Source organism: Petaurus breviceps, unplaced genomic scaffold, assembly GCF_028583685.1.
Source record: "Petaurus breviceps papuanus isolate PSGF00001 unplaced genomic scaffold, PetGlider_PUasm1.0 78235, whole genome shotgun sequence".
Taxonomy (NCBI): Eukaryota; Metazoa; Chordata; class Mammalia; order Diprotodontia; family Petauridae; genus Petaurus; species Petaurus breviceps.
In genome coordinates this window covers 5,896-14,355 of record NW_027186515.1, presented here as the reverse complement: position 1 = coordinate 14,355, position 8,460 = coordinate 5,896, and the positions used below count along the sequence as shown (strand labels likewise).

Below are 8,460 nucleotides of genomic sequence, written 5' to 3'. Positions count from 1 at the left end.
CCCTGTTGCAACAAAGTTCCACACTGACCTTTTATTTTGTCTTTGGCGTTTGTGGATTGAGAAGTTTGGAAAGCACTACATCTGCTGGTGATTTACTCTCGTGAAGTCTGCTCCAACCGCTGGTCACTGGGGCCACCCTGGGACTAAAACCACAGCTCAGTCAGGACTGTGGTTGGCTCCCAGCACGCTAGGATGGACCCATCTTGTCGGCCTGCCAGGCTTCCTTCAGTACGAGATTTGTTTCTCTCTGTCACTTTGTGGGGTCCATAGCTTTAAAATTTGTTTAGAGTAATTTTTTACATGTATGGGAGGAGGTGGAAACCGGAGCCTCACCGAAGTCCTGCTTCTACACCACCACCTTAGGTCTGCCACCCCCCTCCCTGAGATCCAGGGTGAGTTCTAAGCGGTACATTATGATCCAGGTGAACAGGGCCAGTTTATTGAGGGAAGGGACAGGGTGAGACTGCAGTTCAGGTCTGATGTTTCTTTTTATAAATTCAGAAGCCCATCCTAGAAAGAAGAGAAGCTTGACCAACCTGTCTTCTTAATGAAATGGAGGCCCCTGAATGGACCATTTGGATGAATGGGCCAGCAGGTTGGCAGGGATATCCCAGAGTGAACAGGCAACAAAGTTCCATGGCTTTTCCAGTGTGAGGAGGCCCCAAGTGCAGCTGAAAGTTCTGGGGTGAGATTGCAGCTGAGGCATGGTGATGAGTTCTGGAAATCACAAACAGCACTGTGAGGGGAATGAAGATTTGCTGGTCTGGTCACCTTGCCTAAAAGGAGTTCCTGAAAAGAAATCACAAATGAGAGATTACTTAGTACTAGAAATATTTATTAAAAGTCAAGAACAGCATATTAACCATATCTGTATTGATCTTTACCAAGGTCAATGATGTGTTAGGCACAGGTAAAGTCTCAATTCAGTTCATTTCAGTGAATGTACCTGGTGCTGTTGCCCTCAACAATGGCGTTCCATTCCACGAAGGAGACCATGTTATTCAGTTGTTTCAGGCATGTCTGACTCTTTTTGACCCAATTTGGGTTTTGTTGGCAAAGGTATTAGAGTGGGGGTGGAGGCAAGATGGCAGAATGGAAGAAGGAACTTTTCTATGCTCCTCCTTGAATTCAGTCACTAAACTTTAAAAAGTGAATCTGAACAGATTTTAGAGTGACAGAATACATTGGGAGAATGAAAATGGCAGATTCCCAGCCCAGAAAAGTGCCCATGGAGGTCTGGGCAGGGAGAGCACAGAGCAAAAAGGGGCTACACCAGTGCAGACCTGAGAGCAGACTACAGTGGTTTGAGATAGAGCCCCAGCCAGGTCTTACCCACCTCAAGGGTGATTCACAGCTGTCTCACCAAAGGACTGAGGATTGGTCAGAGAACGATAAGAGAAAGTGCAGGGCCTGAAGCAGTGACAGCAGCTTCTCCTGGGGCTATCAGCCCACAGGCAGTAAGTTTAAAAATCACGTAGCTGAACTTCCAGAACCCAAGATGGCAGAGTAATCCCTAGCTGCTCTGAATCTCCCTCCTTGAACCAGAAAACCCAGAGATAAATGTCCCACCCAGAATAAAATCCTGAAAAAGTGGAAATACCCTCAGGCTTAGGAGTCACTGAGAAAGGGTATAACTGAAGCAGTATGGAGTCTGAAGTGAAGGGTGGGAGTGGTCCCAACAAGCTCCACCTCAGCTGACCAGCAGGAACTCCCAAAGCCCAGGGGTTAGAGCTAGGAAGCCCTAACAACACAAGCCCAGGTGGGCCTTAGCACCACCAGGGTAATCTGCAGACACTGGCTCTGCTGGATTCTACCTGCTGAGCCTGCCTGAAATGTAGCCCAGGGACATAGAGGTTGAAACCTGAAGGGACCAGACCACCCTTCCCCCACATGTTACTCTGTGAGCCTCCAGGAAACTTAGGGGAAACCCTGAGAGTCCTGGTCTTGGCCTCAGTCTAGACACCCAGAGTCTACAGCACACAAAGTCAACAACCAGGCCCTTAGCTCCCATCCTGAGAAGCAATGTCAGGAAACAGGCAATCACAATGGGTAAGAAGGGAACTGAGAAAGCAAAAGGATGAAAGTCGATCCAATATTATTATACCGAGAAAGAACAACCAAATACAGAGTACAACATGGACTCTATACTCACACCTGAAACCACAGAAGGAAATATGAACTGGTCTCAAGACAAAAAAGTATACTTGGAGAAGCTTAAGCAAGATTGTAAAAGCCAAATTAGAGAGGTAGAAGATAAATTTAAATCTACATTGACCAAACTGGAAAAAAAAATCTCACTGAAAAATAACAAATCCTTAAAAAGTAAAAATTTGTGAACTGGGCATCTAACTGGAGGTAATACTTTCCTAAAAATACAAAAAACATATATATGGAAAAGGAGCTTCAAAAACTAAAAGAGGAAATAATTCACTCAAAATTAGAATAAATCAAATCAAAGCTAAGGACTCTATAATGCATCAATATTCAGTCAAACAAAATATGAAGATTGAAAAATTAGAAGAAAGTGAAAAATAGCTCACTGGAAAAACAACTGACCTGGAGAACAGATCCAGGAGAGATAACCTAATAATTGTTGGTCTACTGGAAAGCCATGATGAAAATAGCAGCCTGAACAACATCCCCCCAAGAGATTGTCAAAGAAAACTGTCCTGAGGTCCTAGAATCAGAGGGTAAAATAAGTATAGAAAGAATTCACCAGGCTCCCCCTGAATGATCTCCTAAATTGAAAACTCCAAGAAATATAGTAGCCAAATTGCAGAATTACAAGGTCAAGGAGAAAATACTGCAAGCAGCCAAAAAGAAACAATTCAAATATCATGGAACTACAGTCAGGATTCCACAGGACCTAGCAGCTTCTACAATAAAAGATTGGATGGATTGGAATTTGATATTTCCTAAGACGAAAGACCTATGACTGCAACCAAGGATCAACTAGCCGGCAAAACTGAGCATAATCGTTAGGGAAAGGAGATGGTCATTTAATGAAATATGGGACTTCCATACTTTCTTGATGAAAAAGCCAGAGCTCAATGGAAAATCTGATCCCCAATTGCAAGACTCAGGAAAGACATAAAAAGGTAAACAAGGAAAATATGAACTCACACGCACGCACACACACATACACAACACTCTCACACATGCACATAACTTGAGATTAAACAGGATCAAATTGTTTACATCTGTATATGAGAAGCTGATACCTGTCAGTTGTGAAATGTATATAATTATCGTGACATTCAAAAGGGATATTAGATATGCAGATAGATAGATAGATAGATAGATAGATAGATAGATAGATAGATAGATAGATAGATAGATAGATAGGTAGATACATAGATACATAGGTAGATAGACTGTGTGGGTATAAATGAACTAGTCTGATCATTAAAAAATCGTTATGAAGGGATGCTAAGTGATTGTAATGGGAGAAAAGGAAGAGATGAGGCAGAAAAAGGTAAATTATGCCACACAAAGAGGTATAAAATCATACTATAGTAGAGGGGAAGGAGGGAAGGAGATGAACATCATATGAGGTTTGTTCTCATTGCTTCTGGTTCAAAGAGGGATCAACATAATCAGTTAGGTTTAAGATTCTAATGTGAAAAGTCACAAAAACTCATGAGAAAAAGGAGGGAGGGAGAGGAGCACTGTATGAAATTTACTCTCATTGGTTTGGGGTCAAAGAGGGAATAACACACTCCCTTAAATTAAGTATAGAAATCCATTGTGTCCTAAAGGCAGTAGGAGGGGTAAGGCAGTGGGATAAAAATGCGAGGGGGGGGGTTTAGAAGGGAGGGAAATAGCAGTAAAGTGAAAGGGTAAGTAAAGAGGGGGATATGGGGTGGAATACTGAGGGAGGCAGTGGTCAAAAGGAAAACTCTTGAGCAGGGGAAGGGAAAAGGAAAGAAAAAAAACATAAACAGGGAAGGGAATAAAATGGAAGGAAAGACAGAGATAGTAATCATAACTTTGAATGCGAATGGGATGAACTCTCCCATAAAATGGAGGCAGGTAGCACAATGGATTAAAACCACAATCCTACAATATGCTGTCTACAAGAAACACTTCTGAAACAAGGGGATATGCATAAGGTAAAGGTAAATGATTGGAGTAGAATATATTATGCTTCAGCTAAAGTATGGGTAGCAATCCTTATCTCAGATGAAGCAAAAGCAAAATTAGATCTAATTGAAAGAGATAAGGAAGGAAACTATATCCTGCTGAAAGGCACCATCGAGAATGAAGCAATATCATTACTTACCACATATACACCAAGTGGTATATCATCCAGATTCCTAGAGGAGAAGAAAGGACATTAGAGGAAGAAATAGATAGCAAAACTATACTAGTAGGTAACCTCAGTCTCCCCCTCTCTAAACGTGAAAAATCTAACCTCAAAGTAAATAAGAAAGAAGTTAAGGAGGTGAGTAGATTTTTAGGCTGTACATGATAGATCTCTAGAACAAACTGAATGGAGATAAAAAAGGAATATACCTTCCTATCAGCAGTACATAGCACACACACAAAAATTGACCATATACTAGGACATAAAAACCTGACAATTCAGTGCAGAAAGACAAGTTTTTTAAATGCATCATCCTCAGATCATAACGGAAAAAAAATCCATATACAATAAAGGGCCATGGAAAGATACACTAAAACCTAATAGGAAACTAAATTATTTAATCCAAAAGTTTGAGCGGTTCGGGGGTGGAGCCAAGACAGTGAAAGCAGGAAAACTTCCTTCCCTCCACCCATAACAACTTCAAATACCTATAAAAATGACTGCAAACAAACTTTAGGGTTATGGAACCACAAAGTGACAGAGAGAAACAAATATCTCACTGTAATTAGCCCAGCAGGGGAAGAGTACGTGTTCATTGCAGCCTCCTGGGAGCAGAGCCGAGCCTGAACTATGGTTTTTGCCTCAGGGTGGCTGGACCAGCTGTGGCTAGAGGAATGCCAGGAAATTAGATCTCCAGCAGCTGTGGCAGTTTCCAAAATCATCAACACATAAATACCAAAGACAAAGTGAGAGGGTAGAGGTCCTGGGGTGTGTGACTAGTGAGCCAGACCATGTGGAGGATTCAGAGAGGGCAGCCAACTAACGACTCTGGCAGCTGCGAAAACCTCAGCAATTGGGGCAAAGCTCTCCTCTCCAGAATTAGAGTTCTACTGTGGCAAAAAGCTCAAAAGTCAAGTAATTGACTGGAAACATGAAGAAATAAAGCAAGCACAGAAATCCAACTTTGGGTTCATTTTTTTAGGACAAAAAGGATCAAAAAATGCAACAATAGGAAGACAACAAAGTCGGAACTCCTGCACCAAAAGCTTCCTAGAAAAATATGAATTGGTTACAGGCCATAAGGGACTTTAAGAAGGATTTTGGAAACCAAATAAGACAAGTGGAGGAAAAATGGAGAAGAGAAATGAAAATTATGCAAGAAAATTGGGAAAAGAGAGTCAACAACCTGACTGAAGAAAATAACACCTTAAAAAATAGACTAATTCAAATGGAAAAAGAGGCTCAAAAATCCAATGAGGTGAAGAATGCCTTAGAAAGCGGAATTTGTCTAATGAAAAAAGAATCTCAAAAGCTCACTGAAGAGAATAATTCCTTCAGAATTAGATTGGAGCAAATGGAAGCTAGTGACTTAATGAGACATCAAGATACTATTAAACAGATCCAAACAAATGAAAAAAATAGAAGGCCATTTGAAATATCTCAATGGAAAAACCACTGACCTGGAAAGTAGATCCAGGAGAGATAATTTAAAAAATTATTGAACTACCTGAAGCCATGATAAAAAAAGAACGTAGAAATCAACCTTCAAGAAATTCTAAAGGAAAATTGCCATGATATTTTAGAAACAGATGGCAAAATAGAGGTTGAAAGAATTCAGCAATCACCACTTGAAAAATATGCCCAAAAGAAAACTCTTAGGAATATTATAGTCAGGTCAAGCAACCAAGAAGAAACAATTTGAATACCGTGGAAACACAAAGGATCTGTGTGTTTTTACGCTGAGGGATCGAAGGGTTTGGAATATGATATTCCAGAGGACAAAGAAGCTGGGATTAAAACCAAGAATCACCTACCCAGCAAAACTGAGTATCATGTTTCAGGGGAAAATATGGTCATTCAATGGAAAAGAGGACTTTCAAGAATTCTTGATGAAAAAAGCAGAGTTGAATAGAAAATTTGACATTCAGATACAAGAAGTAAGAGAAGCATGAGAAGGTAAACTGGGAAAAGAAATCATAAGGAATTTATCAAAGTTGGACTACTTACATTCCTACATGGAAAAACGATAATTGTAACTTATGAAACTTTTCTCAGTATAAGAATTCTTGAAGGGAATAAAAATCTCTCTCTCTGTGTGTGTGTGTGTGTGTGTATACACACACACACACACATATATATACATGTATATGTATATATGTCTATATAGGAGTGTATATGGGCATATGGATACATGGGTGAGTGTGTGTATATATGTGTACAGATATACATAGAAAAAGGGCACAGGACCAATTGAATAGGAAGGGATGATACTTAAAAGGTGAAATTTAGAAGTGAGAGAGGAATATCATGAGAGGAGATGGGAAGAGACAGAATGGGGTAAAATTATCTCATATAGAAGAGGTTAGGGAAAACTGTTACAATGGAGGGGAAGAACAGGAACGCAAAGGGAATGGGTCAACCTTACTCTCATTGAATTTGGCATAGGTTGGGAATGCCATACACAATAAATAGGGTAACTCACCCTACAGGAGAGAAAGGGGAAGGAGATAAGAAGGAGGATGATGGAGGGGAGGACAGGTTTGGGGGGAGGGTATTTAGAAGCACACACTTTTGAAAAGGGACAGTGTAAAGTAGAGAATAAAACAAGTGGGAGGTGGGATAGGATGGAAGGAAATATAGTCAGTCTTTCATACAACATATCGACTATGGAAATGTTTTGCATACCTACATGTTTACATCCAATATTGAATTGCCTATCTTTCCAGTAAGGGTGGGTGATGAGGGCAGAAGGGAAAGAATCTGGAATTCGAAGTTTTAAAATCAAATATATACATACATACATACATACATACATACATATATATATATATTACATGCAACTGGGAAATGACATTGCACTGGGGTATAGAGATCAATCTTGCCCCACTGGAAAGTCAGAGTGGGGATGGGGGAGCATATAGGAATGAACAGATTGGGGGAAGGGGATATACAGTGGGATCAATGTTTTGCGGTGGTGTGTAGGAGAAAGATGGGGAGAAAATGTGTAACTCAAAATCATGTGGAAACGAACGTATAAACTAAAAATAAACATAAAATTTAATTTAAAAAAAAGAATGAGTGAGTCAAACATGAAATTATAGAAACAATCAGTGACTTAATTCAAGACAACAGCAATAATGAGACAACATACCAAAACTTGGGGGATGCAGCAAAGACACTTCTTTTTTTTACTGCTTTATTAACTTCTGATATACATCATTCGTTTCCACCACATTTTGAGTTACACATTTTCTCCCCGTTTTTCCCCTACCCACCACCCCAAAATAGCAGTCCCACAGGATATCCGCTCGTCCAATCTGCTCTCTCCCACATTTTCTCATATACCCCTTTCGACTTTTCCAGTGGATCTCTATGCACCAGTGCCTGTATATCTTATTTCCCATTACATGTAAGATGGTATTAATAATAGAGTATACACACACACACACACAAACACACACATATTTGAATATTTCATTTTAAAACTTTCAATTCCAGATTCATTACCTTCCTTCCTTGTCACCCACCCTTACTGGGAAGATAAGCAGTTCAGTATAGGTTGTACATGTGTGGCTAATGCAAAACAATAACTCCGTAGATATTGTAAAAGACTGACGATATTTCCCTCCCTCCTATCCCATCTCCCACTTGTTCTATTCTCTACTTCGATCCCGTCTATTTTCAAAAGTGAGTACTTCCAACTTCCCTCCCCCCCAGCCTACTTTCCCTTCTATCATCCCGCCTCTCATCTCCTTCCCCCCTATTCTCCTGGAGGGTGAGATACCCTATTTAGTGTGTATTTCACTCCCTCCTCAAGCCAAATTCAATGGGAATAAGGTTGACCCATTCCCTTTTGCCTTCCTATTCTTCCCCTCCATTGTAACCATTTTCCCTTGCCTCTTCTGTATGAGATAGTTTACCCCAATCTGTCTCTGCCCATCTCCTCTCATTATATTCCTCTCACCTCTTAATTTCACTTTTTAAGTATCATTCCCTCCTGTTAAATTGGTACTGTGCCCTCTATCTATGTATACCTGTAAACATATATACACACATTCACATATGTATTCATATGACCATATACACTCCTATATAGACATATCTATCTATCTATCTATCTATCTATCTATCTATCTATCTATCTATCTATCTAT

The 8,460-nt window shown here is 40.1% G+C and overlaps 1 long non-coding RNA gene across 1 annotated transcript; it reads right to left on the bottom strand.

Moving 5' to 3' along the window:
* Positions 1-6: 6 nt before the first annotated feature.
* On the bottom strand, positions 7-4,939 carry LOC138175687 (uncharacterized). The gene is made up of 3 exons (XR_011172069.1): positions 4,867-4,939; positions 4,283-4,316; positions 7-789 (listed from the first exon to the last, which is right to left on the bottom strand). It is a non-coding gene; the product is annotated as an uncharacterized lncRNA (long non-coding RNA).
* Between the last annotated feature and the right edge of the window lie 3,521 nt (positions 4,940-8,460).